The sequence below is a fragment of the Spea bombifrons genome, chromosome 5 (genome assembly GCF_027358695.1).
Source record: "Spea bombifrons isolate aSpeBom1 chromosome 5, aSpeBom1.2.pri, whole genome shotgun sequence".
Taxonomy (NCBI): domain Eukaryota; kingdom Metazoa; phylum Chordata; class Amphibia; order Anura; family Pelobatidae; genus Spea; species Spea bombifrons.
In genome coordinates, this window is record NC_071091.1 from 70,936,947 (window position 1) to 70,960,111 (window position 23,165).

Genomic DNA, 23,165 nt, shown 5'->3' on the forward strand with positions numbered 1-23,165 from the left:
TTGGAAATACACCATGGACAAGCCTGCCAGGTCCCAGATGTATGATCTGATTCATCTTGTACGCAAGTGGCTGGAACCAGAATCCACTACACCAGCCCAGATTGTGGAAAAGGTGGTAGTGGACCACTACCTCCGCGCCCTCCCGGCGGAGCTACAACGGTGGGTTGGGCATGGAGACCCCAGAACTGCTGAGCAGCTTGTCAACATGGTGGAAAGGTTCATAGCAACCGAGGACTTCCTCCGTGAGGTCCCTGCGGCACCAACACCTTCCAAGACTGTCAGACCTGCGACATCTTTGGGTAAGAGAGTTCCAGCTGGAGGTGTATGGAAAAATGTGAGAGAGAGCAGGGCTCTAGAGTTTGGGCAAGGGCAAAAGACTGATCCTGAACCCCTGGGACCCCACAATCCTAGAAAGGGCTCCCTACTAAGGAGGCCAGGGACCCCCCAGTGCTGGAGGTGCCATGAGTGGGGACACATAGCCGCCTATTGCCCTCTTAACTCAGAGCCCATGGTGTGTGACGCTAGTCGGCGTCAGTCCCTGTTTGCAGAACCTGTTTGTGCAGCCATTCCAGAATCAGAGACTGAGCCGCATTTTTGTATGGTGAAGATAGGTGACTGCTCCGTGAAGGCACTTTTGGACTCGGGTAGCCTGGTGACTTTGGTTCGGGCTGGCCTTGTGACTATGGACTACGTGCCGAACAAGCACATAAGAGTGCTATGCATCCACGGGGATATTGTAGCTTACCCTGTGGCCCCCATTAAGTTGGTGACCCCATCTGGAACTGTGACCTACGAAGTCGGAGTTGTAAAAAGACTTATGCATGCGGTTATTTTAGGCCGCGATTTCCCCTTGTTCTGGGAGTTGTGGAGAAGGGGGAACGTTTCTGCAGCTGGGGAACAAACTCCGGCAGAGTCTGTAACCCTCCCTGTAAATAATGGGTCAGGTGAGACGGCCATTGGGAACAATGATACCAGTAAGGGGCATGATGAAAAGGATCTAGGCCCACCTGAAATGTATAGTGAAGATTATTTCCCCTTGCAGGTGTTAGCTGGGGAGGAAGAAGAAGAAACTTCCCTACCCGGCCAACAGGTCTTAGATTTAGAAATGTCTCGGGGTAACTTCGGGACCGAGCAAGTGAGAGACCCCACTCTGGGAACTGCACGGGCAAATGTCACGGTAGTAAATGGGGTACCACAGGAACCCGAAGCTGACCAGAAATTTCCGCATTTTGCCATGAATGGGGATCTAGTTTACCGGGTCACCAAAGTTAACAAGGAAATTGTGGAACAGCTTCTGGTGCCAAAACCATACCGACACCTGGTGCTGGACATAGCCCATAACCATGTGTTTGGGGGGCACTTGGGGACTAATAAAACACAAGAGAGGGTCCTCCAAAGGTTTTATTGGCCTGGGGTATATGAAGAAGTAAAAAGGTATTGTGAGTCATGCCCCACATGCCAGAAGAGTGCCCCAACACCACACTTCCGTAGCCCCTTGGTGCCACTTCCCATCATTGAAGTACCATTTGAGAGAGTTGCCATGGATTTGGTAGGGCCCATTGTCAAATCTGCTAGGGGACACCAATACATTTTGGTTGTCTTGGATTATGCTACCCGGTACCCAGAGGCGGTACCCTTAAGAAACATGGCCTCCAAAAATATTGCTAGGGAGTTGTTTTACATGTTCTCTCGCACGGGGATCCCTAAAGAAATTCTTACTGACCAGGGTACGCCCTTTATGTCACGGGTCATGAAAGACCTGTGTAAGTTGTTTAAAATCACTCACCTCCGTACCTCAGTGTACCACCCTCAAACAGACGGGTTAGTGGAGAGGTTTAACAAAACCCTAAAGCATATGCTAAAAAAGGTGGTAGAAAGGGATGGTCGGGATTGGGACTGTCTATTACCCTACCTCATGTTCTCTATCCGGGAGGTGCCCCAAGCGTCTACAGGGTTTTCCCCCTTTGAGTTAGTCTATGGCCGACATCCACGGGGTTTGTTAGATATTGCCAAAGAAACTTGGGAGACCGAGGCCACCCCATATAAGAGTGTTATTGAACATGTGGCTCAGATGCAGGAGCGAATAGCGACGGTGATGCCTATAGTTAAAACGCATCTGCAAAGAGCGCAGGAGGCCCAGAGCAGAATTTATAACAGATCTGCCAGGTTGAGGGCCTTTAATCCTGGGGACAGGGTCTTGGTTTTAGTGCCCACCGTCGAAAGTAAGTTTTTAGCCAAGTGGCAGGGTCCCTATGAGGTTGTAGAGAAGATGAGTGAGGTGAACTACAAGGTCCATCAACCGGGCAGGAGAAAACCCTTCCAGGTTTACCACGTAAACCTGATCAAGCCGTGGAAAGAGCGGGAGTCTTTGGGGGCGACCCAGGCAGGGGTCAAAGAAGTGGGGCAACCAGTTCCCCCAGTAACAATAGGAGAGGCACTGTCAGTGCCCCAGAAGCAGGAGGTGAGGGAGTTCCTGCAGGAAAACAGACGCAAGTTTTCGGACCAACCTGGCCGTACCCACCTCATAAAACACCATATTAAAACTGAGCCTCACAGTAAAGTGAACCTGAAGCCATACAGGATACCAGAAGCCCGTAGAGAGGCGGTATCCACGGAGGTCAGGCGCATGCGTGAATTAGGTGTTATTGAGGAATCTACTAGTGAATGGTCAAGCCCCATAGTGCTAATCCCAAAGCCCAACGGGACGTGGAGGTTCTGTAATGACTTCAGGAGATTAAATGAGGTCTCAAAGTTTGATGCGTACCCCATGCCCCGAGTGGATGAACTGGTTGAGAGGCTTGGGAAGGCAAGGTACATTACAACACTTGACCTTACAAAGGGCTATTGGCAGATACCGTTAACTGAGGAGGCTAAAGAGAAGACTGCCTTTTCCACTCCAGAGGGCCTGTTCCAGTATGTTGTGATGCCATTTGGGTTACATGGGGCCCCTGCTACCTTTCAGAGGCTGATGGATCTGATTTTGAGACCACATCGTGATTATGCCGCTGCTTACCTGGACGATGTGGTAATTTTTTCGTCTGACTGGAAAAGTCACCTCGGTAAGGTACAGGGCGTGTTAGACTCCATTAGTGATGCAGGCCTAACCATAAACCCTGAAAAATGTGCAGTGGGTCTGGAGGAAGCAAGATACCTGGGTTATATCATTGGTAGGGGGCTGGTTAAACCCCAGATCAATAAGATTGAGGCGATACAGAACTGGCCTAGGCCAGTAACAAAGAAACAAGTGAGGGCTTTCCTTGGCATAACCGGGTACTACCGTCGGTTTGTGCCCAATTTTGCCTCCATGGCCACACCATTGACAGACTTAACAAAGGGTGGTAAGTCAGTGATGGTAAAGTGGAACCCCGAGGCAGAAAGGGCTTTTCAGAGTCTGAAGTCTGCCCTGTGTGACCAGCCAGTGCTCGTTTCCCCTGATTTTAGGAAACCGTTTCTGGTTCAGACAGACGCGTCTGCTAGAGGTTTGGGGGCAGTTTTGTCACAAGTGGTTAATGGGGAAGAACACCCAGTGCTGTACTTGAGTAGGAAACTGACCCCAGCCGAGGAAAATTATGCCATAGTGGAAAGGGAGTGTCTCGCCATCAAGTGGGCGTTGGAGTCCCTGAGATATTATCTCCTGGGCAGGGAATTCGTGTTGGTGACTGACCATGCTCCTCTGGCATGGATGAAACAGAATAAGGAGAGGAATGCAAGAGTGACCAGATGGTTTCTCTCCTTGCAAAATTTTAGATTTACAGTGGAGCATAGACCAGGGAAGTTACATGGGAATGCGGATGCGTTGTCCAGGGTGTACTGTATGGTTGCTGATGCTGTCCAGACCTCTGGTCTGGAGTCGACGGGGGGGATATGTGGTAAAGTGTATGGGAGTGTGGTTGATGGGATATATATCTCACCTGGTTACCTCAGCCAGGCATGGTAGCAAACCCAGGTGCTCTCAGGTGAGGCTTCCTAAGCTCGTTACTGGGGAGGAAGCCTTATAAGAGAGGGCTGTTAGGTTTGCAGGGAAAGGGAGAACCTGAATGAAGGAGCAGCTACAGCCAGCGCTGCAGCCCACCAGGTATGAAGCTTTACCCCATACAAAACTGGTTACTTTGCTTTGCGTCAGACCTTAGGCTGCTAGAGAGGTATCCTGCTGTTTAGTTAGAGCCGGACAGGCTTATAGTTTGTTTTGTTTACAAGGTGCTCTGTGACTACAACATCTAAATAAACGCGCTTTTACTTTGGAAACCTGTGTGAAACTGTCATTGCCGCCCCATGCGTGAGCTGTCCCCTACACCCTCAAATACCTATTATCCCAGGCCATCTCAGTGAGGGCATTCACTAGGAATATGGCATAATTAATCTGTGATTTGTTGTTTTTTTCAACGTGCATCAACACGAATATCTTGCCGTCAAGAGTACACAAATTAATTTAATGGTGCAAATGTGATTTGGCAGTGGGGAATACACAGGTTGGATTTTACTTCCACTCATACAAGCTTGCTACACTTCCATTTTAGTTAACTTACTTTAATAGCTCTACAGGGTTGAATATTATTCCAATGGTAGTGGCCATAGAATGGTGGTTTTAATGTTTTTCGGTTTTTTTTGGATATGTACCTAAATTGCCTCTGCACCTTTTTACCAATAAGAACCTTATCCTACGGGAATGTTGTTGCAGCATACTAATTTTAGGCATCTTTATGCTCAGAAATGTGATGTGAAAGCGAACACAAACTCAATGACCTGCACATGCAACATAAATACTGGAGTGTGTACGTGTTAAATCAGAAATAAAAGAAACTCCTGTGCAATCCCTAAATAGCTGAAATTACGCCAAATTAAAAGCAGCTGTATGTCCACTGGAAATACATTATTCAATTTAATACAAAGAGGGAGAAAAAAACAACTACCTTTTAGAACTTGTGTGTGTAAAATAATCATGATATTTTAAAAAAAATGCAACTACAAAATAAATAGGTTAAATAGATAGAAAAATACTTATATTTAAGCTTATGTAATATTGTTGATGAAAAGTAATAATATAATTATATTCTTATTAATAGTAATCTGACATATATATATATATATATATATACTTTAAAATGGAAAGTGAGTATTCTTAAATATTGTCCCTGTATAGCCCTAATATTATGGTTTCCACCATCATATTGGCACATGGCCACTAAAACGTGGAATATTTAAAAGGCTTTATATATAAATGGACACACTAAAAGTCACTACCAATTGGTCATGCCAGGGCATCCATCTATCGACAAGAGGCACTGAGGATATCTATCTTTTTTATTCTGTCACATACTCAGGTAAAAGGGCACCTGAAGGAAGCAGAGGACTAGGAACATGCAGATATAATACACATGGTACCCAAGGAGTTAACCACAACCCAACTAGAAACCTAAAACTACCAAACCCATTGGCCTTTTTTGTTTCTTTGTTTATTGTTCTACAATCTAAAAGGATTTTTGGATCTCTAGTACTGTGCTGGTGTAACCCAGATGTAATGAAAGGACATGGGAAAAAGACTTCACAAGTGCTTATTCAAGTATTCTTTTCTTCAAAATCTCTAGAGGATGTTTCAATACATGCTAACTACTCTATACATGCAGTAACAACAACATATTCATTAGTTCTAAATTTAGACAACTGAAATTAATTCTCAGGGGAGCCAACAAGTTCAGTTCTCACAAATAAGCACAGTTTATAAACTCTAAAAATGGCCTACAACACTGCTGTAAGATGAGGAATGATTGGCTTGTTATTTAAAGTTTTAAGAGGTTCCTAAAAATAAATCAATTTGACGAGAAAAACAATGGGCAGTTACAGATAGGTATTTCATTTAATAAATAAAATAAGTGTCTATACACACTTTTACTAGTCTGTGTTCTGCATTTCATACAGTAATTCATATTTTTAACATTTGAATCCTATTTTCATTTTTAGAACATTAAAGAGTATAATATATAATCTGCAATCTAAAACTGAATGACAATCATCCCAATTTGGGATATTTACACTTCCATTGAAAAGTATGGGACCACTTAGCTATTTGCATGGAAAACAAGGAATTTCTAGCTGCGCTAACATAATTGCAAAAAAATAAACCTTCTAAAATTATAAACTTAGATTAGCTAACACAACCTGCTATTGGAACACAAGAGCAATGGTTTCTAATAATAAATTGACCTTGTAAAGGAAGCCTCTGTTACATTGCCATATGGAAAGGGCTGGGGGTCAGCATCCTCCCTATAGGCTATAACTGGAGTCAAGCTATCAGACACTTTCAAATCAGTGGTCATGCCATCAGACGCTTTTTCTTTAGATTAGCAAAAGGTGCATTAGACCTGGAAATGTGATTATAATCATATAATGTTACAATATTTAGTGGATTTATATCTCCCTGCAAAATTAGATACGTTTATCTCCCTGCAAAATTAGATACGTTTATTAAACAATTTAAAGGTAAATATCGCTTTTATTACATTTCTGCATATATGACAAAATTCCACCGTTGGACCAACACATTTACACTGCACATATCTCACACACACACACCCCTATATAATATGTTACAATATGGTGCATTTTTACTGTGGAAATTTAAAGATATAGCACCCCAAATAGCAGTGCAGTACTTGATAAATGTCATATTTCAACATTCTACGTGGGGTTAAAAAAAATTCCCCCATTGGACCAATACAGTTACACTGCACATATCTCAAACACAACCCCCTCTATTATTTCTGAGAATATGGTGCATTTTTACAGTGGAAATTTAAAGCTATAGTGCCCCAAATATCATCCCGGTAGACAGCAACTGCCATTTTTCAACATTCTACAGGGGGTTGAAAAAAATTCCCCCATTGGACCAATACAGTTACACTGCAGATATCTCAAACACATGCCCCTCTATTGTTTCTGAGAATATAGTGCATTTTTACTGTGGAAATTTAAAGATACAGTGCCCCAAATATCAGCCCAATAAATAGCAAATGGGATTTTTCAACATTCTACATGGGGTTAAAAAAAATTCCCCCATTGGACCAATACAGTTACACTGCAAATATCTCAAACAAACCATCCTCTATTATTTCTGAGAATATAGTGCATTTTTACAGTGGAAATTTAAAGCTATGGCGCCCCAAATATCAGCCCAGTGGACAGCTAATGGGATTTTTCAACATTCTACATGGGGTTAAAACAAATTCCCCCATTGGACCAATACAGTTACACTGCAGATATCTCAAACACATGCCCCTCTATTGTTTCTCAGAATATGGTGCATTTTTACTGTGGAAATTTAAAGCTATAGCGCCCCAAATATTAGCCCAATACATAGCAAATAGGATTTTTCTAAAATCGACAGAGGGTTAAAAAAAAATCCTCCATTGGACCAATACAGTTACACTGCAGATATCTAAGGGGTAGTAGAACTATTATTAAACACTCATCTACAGACACCAGACAAGCCAGAAGGCTTGTTTTTCCCTCAGAAAGCTCATGGTGCTTTCACAACCACAAGGGATTCTGGGTAGGCGCATGCAAATAAAGTTAACAATTATCACCTTTGCCTCTATATCCACTTTATACATGGATCCCTTGAAAGTAATTGCCCGCTGTACAAGACAGCCTTTATACAAAACTCGGGAAGAGGTACAATAGCCAGATCACCACTCATGGACAGCTGTTTCGTCCTTCATGGGACTCATCAGCATGAGGTTGTGATACTGGCTTAATAGTTGAGGCTTGGGGTAGCTAAGAAATACCATTACATAAGTTATGGTGGGTAAAAGGTGATGGAAACCCTTCCACTTAAATTTAAGGGGTAGTAGAAGTATTATTAAACACTCATCTACAGACACCAAGTCCCATGAAGGACGAAACAGCTGTCCATGAGTGGTGACCCAGAATCCCTTGTGGTTGTGAAAGCTTTTAAAACCTCAATGCTGCAACTTACCCGGCACATCCCACTGGTCTCCCTCCCTGTTCAATTAGTTAAATGTCCATACGAGCAACTTTAACCCCAATGCTGCAACTTACCCTGCAGATGCCACTGGTCTCCCTCCCTGTTCAATTAGTTAAATGTCCGTACGAGCGACTTTATTGGTCGCTCGTACGGACATTTAACCCGGCACAGACTAACTAATTGAACAGGGAGGGAGACCAGTGGGATGTGCCGGGTAAGTTGCAGCATTGAGGTTTTAAAACCCCAATGCTGCAACTTACCCTGCAGATGCCACTGGTCTCCCTCCCTGTTCAATTAGTTAAAGACCAGTGGCATCTGCAGGGTAAGTTGCAGCATTGGGGTTTTAAAACCCCAATGCTGCAACTTACCCTGCAGATGCCACTGGTCTCCCTCCCTGTTCAATTAGTTAAATGTCTGTACGAGCGACTTTATTGGTCGCTCGTACGGACATTTAACTAATTGAACAGGGAGGGAGACCAGTGGGATGAGCCTATTGGTCACCTGCAGGGTCTTCCTCTGGCATCAAACAATTGGTTTGTCTTCTCTTCGGCGTGTCTTCGGAACGAACACGAAAACGCAGTCTTCATATTCGTTTTCATGTTCGCCTGAAGACGAATGCACAAGTCTAGTAAACATGCACCATATTCTCAGAAACAATAGAGGGGCATGTGTTTGAGATATCTGCAGTATAACTGTATTGGTCCAATGGGGGAATGTTTTTTAACCCCCTGTAGAATGTTGAAAAATCCCATTTGCTATATATTGGGCTGATAATTGGGGCACTGTATCTTTAAATTTCCACAGTAAAAATGCACTATATTCTCAGAAACAATAGAGGGGCATGTGTTTTAGATACCTGCAGTGTAACTGAATTGGTCCAATGGAGGAATTTTTTTTAACCCCTGTAGATTTTAGAAAAATCCCATTTGCTATGTATTGGGCTAATATTTGGGGCGCTATAGCTTTAAATTTCCACAGTAAAAATGCACCATATTCTCAGAAACAATAGAGGGGCATGTCTTTGAGATATCTGCAGTGTAACTGTATTGGTCCAATGGGGGATTTTTTTTTAACCCCATGTATTTGGGGTGCTATATCTTTAAATTTCCACATTAAAAATGCACCATATTGTAACATATTATATAGGGGTGTCTGTGTGAGATATGTGCAGTGTAAATGTGTTGGTCCAACGGTGGAATTTTGTAATATATGCAGAAATGTAATAAAAGGTAATTTGCTAGATATGAGCGGATATTTACCTTTAAATTGTTTAATAAACGTATCTAATTTTGCAGGGAGATATATTTGTGTGAGAACTCTGCAAAATCCACTAAAAATTGTAACATTATATGATTGTAATCACATTTCCAGGTCTAAGGCATCTTTTGCTAATCTAAAGAAAAAGCGTCTGATGGCATGACCACTGATTTGAAAGTGTCTGATAGCTTGACTCCAGTTAGGCTATAGGCCCTGGCCTTGGAAGGGGTTCTGTTTTTGGGGAAATGTTTCCCCAAGTAGTAGAGACTCTGAGGACTGTGAAGATCTGATACAGATTTGGGGTTCCTGTGACCAGCCCAAACCAGCATGGTGTCACGAACTGAGGACACAGATAGATAAGGAGCCCAGGTGCAGGGGATACAACATACAACAGACATGAACAAGACAGGACACACTATACAGAAACTAGCCTAGGACTATTAGATAACTATTGGAGATTCCGTCACATCTTATGGCCATAGTATGCTTAGCCCACCACTACGCCAAAGTACTCCAATGACGGTGGGTCCTAACGCTAATCCCTGCAAGACAGACATACGGAACAAACCAGACATGTAATCAAAACACATAACACAGAGACATACCTTTGGACTACAGACTGAGACAAACAGAACACACGGATGGGGCAGACCTCATAAAGGAAGCAGAACTAAAGCAAGGAATGACTCTTGGCTGGAAGCCCTATTGCAGGGCACACGGCAGGAAGCCCAATTGCGGGGCACACGGCAGATAAGCCCTCTTGCGGGGCACACGGCAGATAAGCCCTCTTGCGGGGCACACGGCAGATAAGCCCTCTTGCGGGGCACACGGCAGATAAGCCCTCTTGCGGGGCACACGGCACGGCGATAAGCCCTCTTGCGGGGCACACGACTAGAAGCCCTCTTCCAGGGCACACGGCAGGTTGCCCACTTGCAGGGCACACGGCAGGTTGCCCACTTGCAGGGCACTCAACCAGGGTAGTCCACTAGTGGCAGTCATCCTGGGAGTCGCGATGCAGGGCACTCCTCTTGGGAGTCCACTAGTGGGGCGCTGGCCGCAACTCAGGAACACGGCAGATTGCCCACTTGCAGGGCACACGGCAGGTTGCCCACTTGCAGGGCACTCAACCAGGGTAGTCCGCTAGTTGGCAGTCCTCCTGGGAGTCGCGATGCAGGGCACTCCTCTTGGGAGTCCACTTAGTGGGGCGCAGGCCGCAACTCAGGAACATGGCAGGTTGCCCACTTGCAGGGCACACGGCAGGTTGCCCACTTACAGGGTACTCGACTTTGGAGTCCACTTACTGGGGCGCTGGCCGCAACTCAGGAACACGGCAGGTACTGGAGCAAGGCAAGGTACTGGAGCAAGGCAAGGTACTGGAGCAAGGCAAGGTACTGGAGCAAGGCAAGGTACTGGAGCAAGGCAAGGTACTGGAGCAAGGCAAGGTACTGGAGCAAGGCAAGGTACTGGAGCAAGGCAAGGTACTGGAGCAAGGCAAGGTACTGGAGCAAGGCAAGGTACTGGAACAAATCAGGAACCAAACAGGTAGTCCTCAAACATTAATGTCAAGGCCCAGACTGCAGGGCTGGGCAGGTTTATAAAGGCTGATTTGATCATGAGATCAACTGCAGCTGGACCTGATAATTAGTCTGAGAGGCTCTGAATAGCAAGGGCGGCCACTAGTGGCTGGAAACATGAAATAAATAAGGCAAAGTATAAACAAGTCCAGCCAGCGCATGGGGAAGCGTTACATACCCCCACCGCAAGGAGCAGCCCCCGGATGCTTAGGGACCTGTGGTCTCTTTGTGTCTGGGTCTTCGTGTTCACCACTAATTCCAGTACTGCTGGCATCCCCGCGGACTCCTCGTATTGGCCTTGACATTCTGTCACGAACTGAGGACACAGATAGATAAGGAGCCCAGGTGCAGGGGATACAACATACAACAGACATGAACAAGACAGGACACACTATACAGAAACTAGCCTAGGACTATTAGATAACTATTGGAGATTCCGTCACATCTTATGGCCATAGTATGCTTAGCCCACCACTACGCCAAAGTACTCCAATGACGGTGGGTCCTAACGCTAATCCCTGCAAGACAGACATACGGAACAAACCAGACATGTAATCAAAACACATAACACAGAGACATACCTTTGGACTACAGACTGAGACAAACAGAACACACGGATGGGGCAGACCTCATAAAGGAAGCAGAACTAAAGCAAGGAATGACTCTTGGCTGGAAGCCCTATTGCAGGGCACACGGCAGGAAGCCCAATTGCGGGGCACACGGCAGATAAGCCCTCTTGCGGGGCACACGGCAGATAAGCCCTCTTGCGGGGCACACGGCAGATAAGCCCTCTTGCGGGGCACACGGCAGATAAGCCCTCTTGCGGGGCACACGGCACGGCGATAAGCCCTCTTGCGGGGCACACGACTAGAAGCCCTCTTCCAGGGCACACGGCAGGTTGCCCACTTGCAGGGCACACGGCAGGTTGCCCACTTGCAGGGCACTCAACCAGGGTAGTCCACTAGTGGCAGTCATCCTGGGAGTCGCGATGCAGGGCACTCCTCTTGGGAGTCCACTAGTGGGGCGCTGGCCGCAACTCAGGAACACGGCAGATTGCCCACTTGCAGGGCACACGGCAGGTTGCCCACTTGCAGGGCACTCAACCAGGGTAGTCCGCTAGTTGGCAGTCCTCCTGGGAGTCGCGATGCAGGGCACTCCTCTTGGGAGTCCACTTAGTGGGGCGCAGGCCGCAACTCAGGAACATGGCAGGTTGTCCACTTGCAGGGCACACGGCAGGTTGCCCACTTACAGGGTACTCGACTTTGGAGTCCACTTACTGGGGCGCTGGCCGCAACTCAGGAACACGGCAGGTACTGGAGCAAGGCAAGGTACTGGAGCAAGGCAAGGTACTGGAGCAAGGCAAGGTACTGGAGCAAGGCAAGGTACTGGAGCAAGGCAAGGTACTGGAGCAAGGCAAGGTACTGGAGCAAGGCAAGGTACTGGAGCAAGGCAAGGTACTGGAGCAAGGCAAGGTACTGGAGCAAGGCAAGGTACTGGAGCAAGGCAAGGTACTGGAGCAAGGCAAGGTACTGGAGCAAGGCAAGGTACTGGAGCAAGGCAAGGTACTGGAGCAAGGCAAGGTACTGGAACAAATCAGGAACCAAACAGGTAGTCCTCAAACATTAATGTCAAGGCCCAGACTGCAGGGCTGGGCAGGTTTATAAAGGCTGATTTGATCATGAGATCAACTGCAGCTGGACCTGATAATTAGTCTGAGAGGCTCTGAATAGCAAGGGCGGCCACTAGTGGCTGGAAACATGAAATAAATAAGGCAAAGTATAAACAAGTCCAGCCAGCGCATGGGGAAGCGTTACACATGGCCTGCTCCAAACACCCCTCTTGACTCAAGAGACGGCTTGCGAGAGATTGCATTCAATCCTAATACTGGGGCCTCCTGCTGTTTAAGAGACTTTGTTTAAGGCGTTGTGTGCAATGCTTATTTTATAGGTGTAAAGATATGTTGTTATATGTCACTGCTGTAATGTATACTTGTTTGCATATCCAGTCAATAGGTGTTAAACCTTTTTTCTTCTCATTGTATGTGTCATCCATTGTCCTTTTGTAAAGTCAGAATGACTTAACCCCATTACTCCATTTTGTGTCCTTATTTGTTTGCTTTTCCTCCTGGAGATTCCTACAGGATGTGTCAAACCTCCCTTTGTTAAGTAACCATGGTCGATGTTTGCCCCATTGTGTAATATTTGTTTCTATTGGTTATGTGGTGACTACACCCTTTTTAGAAATACATAAAAAGCAGTTTGACCCTCAAGCATTCAATCTCGACTAAAGTTCTTAGGGGTAGCTATATTAATTTCAGCGAGAGGCTTAGTAGTTGGTGGTTGACAGGGGGAAGCCGGTTTAAGCAGGTATATCCAGTGGAGATACAGAGACCCGCTACAGGCCTCAGTATGCCTATAAAGATGTTACCTCATCCATTGAAAGCCATTTCCAGCTACAATAGTCATTTACAACAGTAAAAATGTCTACACTGTATTTCTGATCCATTTGATGTTATTTTAATGGACATATGTTGCTTTTCTTTTAAAAACAAGGACATTTCTAAGTAGCCCCTAATGTTTGAATGGCTGTTTATATTCATTAACAGAGACAGAATTTTTTAAATATTTTTTTTATTCTAGCCTGTGGAAAAACATGTCAATAAAAAGACAAGTTTGAATTTTAGTCTCAGCATACAGCACCTATACCCCAGGGTGCCTGCGTGAAGCCATGCAGTCAGCAGGAAGAGCAAGGTAATATTTGTGACATCAGCATGCATTCAACAGCCCTGTGCTGATATCACGTGAATTACCTTGAACTTCCTGCTGCCATGTGCTACACACCAGGCTCATGACAAACATGAAATGTATGCAGAGAAGGTATGCACATAGTTGAGTGATGGTGGACAGTTAGGCGTTGGCACAGGCCAATGGGCAAGGGGACAAATGAGTATGAAAACTAGTGGAGGGAGACAGAGGGGTTTGGACACTGAGGGAGGGAGGGGTAAAATGGTATAACCACTGAGGGGGGAAGAAGGCAGAGAAGTATGGATATGAGGGGTGAGAGATGATCCATGAACCCCTGAGACCTTATTTTTTGTCCCATAAAAAGAGGCAATTAAAAAAATAAAATATTTCCATGGGCCCAAAAATTGAGGGGTCATCAGTAATATAAAGTCCTGGACTGCTGCAACGCCTGGGAAGCTCCACCAGCCTCTTCTCTAACATCTTTTTCCTCTTTTTCTCATTTCTATCTTCTGGGAAAAAAAGGAGGCTTCTGGTGACATCCTCTCTCCTTTTTATAGGATTGGAGGAGAAGGTGTTCCCCGTAGGGCCACCATTTTAGGGAAGTTCGCAGGGAGGTCATGTCAGCAGAGATGCAGAGAAAGAAAGAAGACAGAAAACAGAAGTGAGGCGAACAAGAGTATGCTAGAGAAAAGGTGGAGCTGCAAGACACGGAATCAGAAGTGGCCGGCGGAGGTTAAATTGTCTTTCAGGTTCAACTTTCTTCTTGGAAAGGAAAGACCCGTGTGCCACAACCAGGTTATCTAGAAGACAGTTGAACCTGAAATACAATTTAATTTTCCTGAAAAGGCAGTAAACAACATTTGTTGTCCAAAATCAAATGGACCAAAAACAAAATGAAAAATGTGTCCAAATGGATTTGGTCAATTTGCACAAGTTTATTATTAACTCCTCATCACTGACACATTTTTTTAATTAATGCGAGCCCTTATCTGTAACTCACAAAATTGACAGCTGTGGGCACACATGAATCTGAAAGTTTTTGTGAGTATTATTACGTGAGAGCAACTGTTGTGGAGCCTAGTCAGTTGACTGCAAACTAGAAGCCTTAGTGAATACACCTAAAAGTCCTTCTTGGTCCGTTATCACTCCCATTAAAATTTCAGAGCAGGGCTCTCCATCTAATCTGAAAGGAAAACTCTATTCATAAATTAGTATATGTAAATTAGTATTAGGAAAAGTCTTACAGTGGAAAAAGTAGAGGCCATACAACTGAGGACTAGAATGTTATCAACCACTCTGTCAGAGTTACCATCCAATATCATTGTAAAACGTGGACCTTAACATGTTAGAAATAGAAAAGGTTTTAGCACACAGGCTTAAACTTGTTATCTGACAGTTGCTAAATTTAGATCAAATGGGCTTAGTCCCAGACCATAAAGCTAATGATATCTTGAAAGCTCTAAACATGGTAACAGGCTAAATCCAGTGTGAGCCCTGTTTACACAATAAGTGACAAAGGCATTGGATATGGTGAACTGGTGAGTGTGAATACACATGGGTTTCAGTCAACCCTCTCCAAATATATAAATCTAATTGGATTAAGACAGATAGTTCCCACCAAGTGTGTTCGTTCTCCTCATGACTATTTGCCCTTGAACGCAAACCCCTTTTTGTGACTCCACCAAGTTTGAAAATCTGTAACTGCAAAGGTCCTTGCACTATGGCTTGAGCTGGACAACAAGGTTCAAGTAACGTTTATGAGTAGATAGAAGGAAGCTCTTTAGACTTGAACTATAGAAAAAGAGAAAATATTTCTTCTTACTTAAAAAAAAATTCAAGGGAACACCTTTAAAATTGTTTTGTAATGGTATAGGATCTCCCTCCAGCTAAGGCTTGCTGGTTGGCATACTTTCTCAATATCTGCTTGGAGCATAATTTATTTAAGCCTTTCAAATGTACTACATCTTAACTTATTCGGGACTGGGGCTTTTTCATACCCTAAGGACCAGAGGTTTTTTTTATCAGTTTTTTACCATAATTTTGTTAAACCATGATTCCCACTTTTCTCTATTTGATGCACAAACTATATATAAAAGTATGGTCTTTTTGCATAAAACATAATAAATAGGGGCAACAGCTGAACAATGATCCAATTTATGTTCGGCTATATCATAATTACAGCAATACCCCATATACTTTTTTTAAAAGTTCAGGAAAGTCACATCCATACTTTACATATTACACTTTATAATATATTTATTAAAACTACTGGCTTAAGGGGTTTTATATTTGTTTTTTTACTTTTTAATGGTAGGGTTATTGGTTTTTTTTTGTTTGTTTTTTTGCGCACAGTGCAGTATGGTTCAAGATCCCTTTGGGGACGTCTCATACCTTTTTAATGCCAGTGATGTCATGTGACACCACTGGGCTCCTGATCCTTTTTATTTATATAGTTTTTTTTTTGTTTTTCTGTGCTGAGCTACCTTGCCCTGCATTGCTGATCACAATACATGCTGCTGAGTCTTTCCTGCCCTCCAGTGAATGTCACCATTGACACCTACCAGAAAAGAATGCCCAATTGCATCATTGTGGATTCCTTATATAAAGGTGTACCCATGCTCACTGGCTTTTGCTGACAAGGGAGAGTCCAGACTGTCAATTTATAGCCTTAGCAACAAAGTCAGGACATACCGTTGCATCCTAATGAGCTTCTTGGCATAGCTTGTAAGGAGGGACTGGTACATCCTAAACAGGTTAATGAAACAAGCGTTCTCCCCCTCTTTCCAATCTGTTAGATAACCATCTGTCTCTAACAATAAGAAGTTCTTCACAGGGGTCAACCTAGCATCAGTGGTGCCTGGATGCAGTATATCTTTGCCCCCCCCTGCCCCATAACTAACACAAATTTTCTCAAACACCCACAAACCCTAAGACCATACCGGAACACACAAGCAATTGAACACTTCATTTTTCCTATATATTGTTCTATATTGTCCATATTCCTATATCTCTTTGCTCAGTTATAAAACTTTGCTACAGAGTGTTTGTTTTTTTATTCTGTCTGCTTTCTTGGTTTTTGACCCTTGCCTAGATTACCGACTGAGAAATAGACATTTGCAAATGGGCCAAAAATTTCGGTTTGTTTTTGGCACATTCAGTTTTGGGTAGCAACTTTTGTTTCCTGTCCATTCGGTTTGGTCCATGCCTACCGCCGGCATGGGAGAAGGAGAAGGTCAGTTCTGGGGACTCCCGGAGAGATTCACTTACCTGTTATCCGGTCGCCAGTCAATCCTTGAGGGGCACTGCTAATATTCATGGCTGGAGCCAGGGGGTTGATGGACGTCTTGAGGTGCGGTGCGGTCATGACGTGGGTTGGAGGTGGGGCTTTAGAGTGGCGCCAGATTTAAAGACCCGGTAGTGCTACTCTCAGGCACCCTGTTGTGGTCTCATACTGTGTTCCGGTGATTGTGCTTCAGTATTGACCCTTGCCTGTCTGACTACTCTCTGCCTTGCGATTTTGCACCTCAGTTTGTGATACCTGTGTACCAACCCGACTTGACTGTCTACCCGCTCGTGCTCTTACCCCTGGCTTGTTTGTCTATCCCCTTTGTTACCGACCTGTCTGTCCTGAACATTCTGTTGGTATTAACCCCTCCTTTTTTGATTAGCTTGTACACATCCTGTCTGCAGTTATACCTTGCTACATTTACTCTATACCTACCTATATTCTTCCATCGCTGAGGCCGCCTCACTGTTGGGATCATCTAAGTCCTGGATTATCACTGTTGGGGGCTTCTCTCTCAACAGCGCTTCTCTGGGCAGAAGAACTTCTGCGGTGAGTGCCTCCAGTGTAAGCAGACGCGACACCCACATTCACTCTCACTTTCTGTGACGTCCTCCTTTGACAGCAGCGTTAACCCCTGAAATGGACCGGTCATATTATAGATTACATAATTGGAGGGGTTAATGTTTGCATCTTCAGTCTTCACAACCTTGTGGGGACCAAGTCACACCCCATGCTGTACTCCTATGAAGCACCAGCATTGAAAGAGTAAAAAGGATTGCTGTCAGTTAGACTGCAGCATTTTAAACTTCTGCAGCCCCATTCAGGAGTGGCCTGATGATGATTATATCATAACCAATAATTTAGATCCTAACCAATAGGAGTAATCTAATCAATATGGCAGGCATCTGATGTCCATCTGGCAGCTGTTACAGAGAGAGGTGTCATCCAAGGTTAAGAAAAAAACACACAAATTATGAATACAAAACCCAAACATTTTTTTTTTAATACATAATCATTGCAACCTGATCAATTATTAGTGGCACTTTAGGTGTTCTCCCCGACCAATGTTCTCACCTAAACCTGTCACTCATCAGCAATTACTTGTTTTGAATTTTTTTAAATTTGACAATTGGTTGGGCCGTATTTTCTCCCAATGAAAATCCTTGGACGCTTTTTATCTAAATCAATTTTGCTACTTTAAAATATAAGGGATACATTATGTCGGCGCTGTTTCCTATTTTCTTTGGATGGTAGCAAGCATGAATAATAGCCAAATTCAAACACACAGGAAGACTAATTGCAAGCACTCAAATGTATACTTTCAATAACCATTAGACTTTCATGTGTATTGAAAGTGTAAATTTGGAGGTGTGGATCTGAAAATTTGTAATTTGTATTTACTGTACAATAACACCTTAACTCCACTTGACTAATAAATGAATCCATATATCATAATGTTCAAACATTAAGATAATTTTCTGTTTGGCAGACTGATGCCATCCCCTATGTCCTGCTGGATAAAAATCTTAAATCTTTTATATCTTATTTTAACATGTCTTTTTCTGTAATTTTTAAATTAAACCAGTCACTTTTGCAGTATTAGTGTTTGAAGGTTTTTGTTTGCATATTTTTATTAATATTTCCAATCTATATTTTTTAAGTCATTTCAGTTTATGCAATAGATAGACATCCAATGTATCATTATGTAGTTGTTTTGCCCAAAGATTTAATTTAATAAGAGGCTTTTTCCTACAAAGGTCTTTGAGTTCATTCCTTTTTCTACTATCATGTGATGTTGATGGTATTCTACCTTCTTTCCACAATTAACCAAGTTACAAAGGAAGTTGAAGAAAAGCAAACCACTTGAACCTTTCAGGTTTAAAACTGTTTGGAAATGAATAGCCATGGCAATCAAAGATAGTTAACCAATTACTAATTATTATTTTAGACTATCTACAGTTACTCATTTTACCATTAGTAATTTTCTTTCACATCACAATACTGATATTAATAATAATAACAATACTAATGCATATTCATAACACCCTGATGTGCATGTTTAATGCTTGCTTTGTGTGGTTGTAGCAGCCAATCGCCGGTAAGAACATGCTCTCATTGAACTGGAACTCTTGCATGAGCTAGCAGTTTAAGTGGCTGGTGGTGAATGTGCATGCATGAGCACTTGTGAATTCCTTAAAGTACATAGAATTAAAGTGCATTTCATAGCTGGAACACCCTTTTAATAACTTGAACCCAATCTAATTAATACACTATATGAACTAATGTGAACATGAAAATTAAATTTAGAGATTCTGGTTAATCTTTACCTAGTAGCACCCAACATTAATTTGATACCTAGCATCATTATATTTCAGCAATTTACACCTCAATTCATTAAAGCTACATTTGTTTTTTTTTAACCAATGCAAGAGCCAGCCAACTTATATGTTGTGTACTGAATACTAAAATGTGAATTTGTAAAACTTACAGATCCACATTTAAGACTCCATAATTTTTGTTAATAGCCATCCAATTTGCTCTCCTGTACTGTTTTTTTTAACCCCTTGATGACACATCATGAGAAAAGGTCAGAAAACTAACCAATCATACCTGTCATGTCATTAAATAAACTTAGAAAGTGATTGTCAGGGAACTGGGTCCATACAGACGACTGTAATGACCCAGCGCGCCCATAGATGGAGTTCAGGAGGTATTGCGCATGAGTGGAGTCTCAGGACAGGGCCTGGAAATCCAGGAGTGGACCACAGCAAAACATGGGAACTGAGACAAGGCAGGGAAAACCAGAGATATGCAGCTCCGCAGCCTGGATGGACCCAGACAGTGTTCTATCAATGTCGAGGCATTTAGCAATAATGAGAACTAAATGTCCACCATATAGCAGCAGGCGTCTGATTTAAAAGAGCTTAGGAGGCGATCAACGAATACAAAATAAACAAGTCTCCGAAAAGGTCTTTCCAGACCCTCCTGAAGACAGGTACTGCATTCAACCATGCAAGTCAATTTGATTAAGAAAAAAACTTAAAATAGAAAAAAATTAATATAGTTAAAATAAAGCAAAAATGTAGTACTATTTAAAAATAATTATTCAGTGATGTCACCATCAGGGCAACCATCCAGTTACAACAAGATGTAAAAAAAAAAAAAAAAGTTCCACAGTGCTGGTGGTGGCACTGGTAACTGTGCCAGTGCAAACAGGAGTACTGGCCATAGAAATGCTAGCGGGACTGCTAATTTCTTAAATTCTACCAGATTTGGTAGGTTGGTGGTGATAATGATGGTAGTGGAGGAACTGGGGGTTCAGGGGAAAATTGTGAAATAGTCATTCGTAGACTGCTCCCTGAGGAATCTGATTCCTGACCACTCATCACCTGTATTCTCACCTCTACTTCCTCTGGCTCATAGTCAATTTCTTCATTAGCCAGATCAAATGGAATTCCTGCTCGGCTGGAGCTAAGATATCATGACTAATTTGACTACTACTAGTAGTAGTACTAGTAGTAGTACTAGCAGGAATAACAGAGCCTAACTCTGCACTTGACTTCTCAGTTTCACGCTCCTCTGGTACCTTGGACTTGGTGGATTGCTAGAGATGGTGATAGGAGGAAATGGTGTGGCGGTACCTGTGGGAACAGCAGGTGCACCACTAGTGGTGTTGGCGGTGGTGGTCTTGGGAGGCGGATTATCTACAAAAAGCCCCCGTGAGAAAGAACGAGATCGCTTGGTATTGGGAACACCACTCTCAGTCTTTCTGCTAAACTTGCTCTGCTTGGTATTTTGCATGCTGCTCGTGGATGAGAAAGATGCTGCTGGGGGCAGTATGCACTTTTTTTTACTCACTGGGCTAGTAGTAGTACTAGTTGTGCTACCCTTTAATTTTGAAGGTGCTTTCGGCTTTCCGTAAAAAAACATAGAGCTGGTGGGCTTGGCAGCACTACTACTGCCTGCTATTGGTGCCTTTTCTTTACTGGATGATTCCCCAAATAATAAACAAGAGCTTGGCCTACTTGTCTGACTAGACTGACGCAAAGGCTGCATCGTAGAAGATTTGCTGGTGGTGGTGAATATTAATTTAGGAGAAAAAGGAAAAGCCTGAATATAAGACTACCCTATGTGTAGTGGGGCTCCAGCGGCTGCCAGGGAGGAGGATCCAGGTCCCAAATTATAAGATGACCTTGAATAAAAGATGAGGGGTATTTTTCAGAGCATTTGCTCTGAAGGTTCTGAAAAAAACCTTGTCTTATAATTGAGCAAATTAGTTTTTTTCCATAAAGTTATCCATTTTCTGTGTTATCTTAGTTCCTAAGTAAGTGAAGCTTTCTGTTACCCATTTAAAGTTATAAATCATAGATATTTCTTGTTTGATTTCTTTTTTTAAATTTGTGCCCATGATATTTGTTTTTTCAATATTTAACTTATAATTTGCTACCGCACTGTAATCTGCAAATTCTTTCATAAGGTGCTTTATTGAATTTAGTAGATGTGTTAGCGTGATCAAAATATCGTTGATTATTAAGTCTTCTTTTTTTAGCTTCAAACCTGTAATATAAGGATTACTAGATATGCTGTTTGCCAGAAGTTCAATTGATATTATGTATAGAAGAGGCGATAGGGGACATCCTTGTCTGGTCCCATTTCTCAGATGGAACCAGTCAGAGCAAATATTTGGGACATTTGTCCTTGCAGTAGGGTTAGTGTACAGGGCTGTTATTGCTTGAAAAATCCAGTTGCCAACATCCAAGGTTTGGCTGACCCTGTAAAATGCCTTTTCTGCATCAATTGACAGGGTCAGCATGGGAATCCTCCTCTGTTCTGCTATGTTTAATATATGAATTAACCTGCGTGTATTTATATTGGATAGTCTATTCGGAATGAAGCCTATTTGGTCATGATTGATTAGTATTTCCAGTATTGGCTTCAGTAGTTCAGCTAATATTGCTGAGTAGATTTTTATATCTACATTAAGTAAAGAGCCTGTAGTTTTCCACTTTTGTTGGATCTTTGCCCTGTTTTAATTTAGGGAGAATATTAGCCCTAAATAGTTCTTCTGGGGCGGGTTCTTTTTCTGCGATATCATTGAATGCAAGATTTAGTTTGGGAATAATAGATTCTGCAATGGTTTTATAAAAATAGTTACTGAAGCCTTCTGGTCCTGGTGTTTTATTTTTTTCCTAGCTCATTAATTATTAACTGAATTTCTGCGTTTGTAAATTGTTTGTTTATTCTAGATCTCTGCTCTTGTGATAATTGAGATAAATTAGCTCTTTTTAAATAAGCGTCTAGTTTTGTGTTTATATCTTGTGCCGGGAGATTGTATAAGGCTTCATAATATTTATTAAAAGCTTGACCTATTTCTCTTGGATGTAAGATGGTCTTGCCATTTATTATTAGCTTAGTAATATTATTACTCTGCTTTATTTTCTTAAGTTTAATTGACATCATTTTCTCAGCTCTATTTCCTTGCGTATACTATTTTTGTTTTAATTTCTCCATATTTCTGGATATTTTAATTCTTAACAATTTGTTTATCTCTTCTTGTAGAGTGAGAAGATCTGAGAATTTTTCATGGGTAGTATTTCTTTTGACTTCACGTGCTATATTATAGAATTAAATATAGAGGTTCGATAGTTGTTGTTCGGCTGATTTTTTTCCTATGGATCTCCGTTTTTAATAAATGACCTCTGCATACTGTTTATTGGTAATGTGTCCGTTGGATCATTCTCTTCAAAAAATTGACTTATTGTTCGTAAAAGATTTTCTTTTATAGTTGTGTCATTAAGTAGGTAGTCTTTAATTCTCCATGTATTTCTAACCAAAAATGGATTTTTATTTTTTAATTCAATTAGGACTATACTGTGATCCGACCACGTGTTGTCTTTAATTTCTATTTTATTTTTTTGCAACAGGGTTAGATGATTACCCCATATCATATCGATCCTGGAGAATGACAAATGAACCTTCGAAAGATGAGTAAAGTAAGTATTTTAGGGATGGAATGTGCGCCAGATATCATAGTTTATTAAGGCTTTATTCAGTTTGGCTTCTTTAACAATGTTGGTATTAACTATATTTTGTTTAACTAATTTTTTATCTAGTTCTGGATCTATTTTGATTTGTTCCACTTGTTCTAGAATTTTATTCAGTACTCGAGTTGGATGAATATTTGGTAAATATAAGTTTACTATAGTGTACATCTCACTGTTTATTTTGCATACTAAGATAATAAATGGCCCTTCTGGATCTAAGAGTTGTAAAATATTTCCAAATTGAATCTTCTTAGAGATAATTATTGCTACACCTTTTTT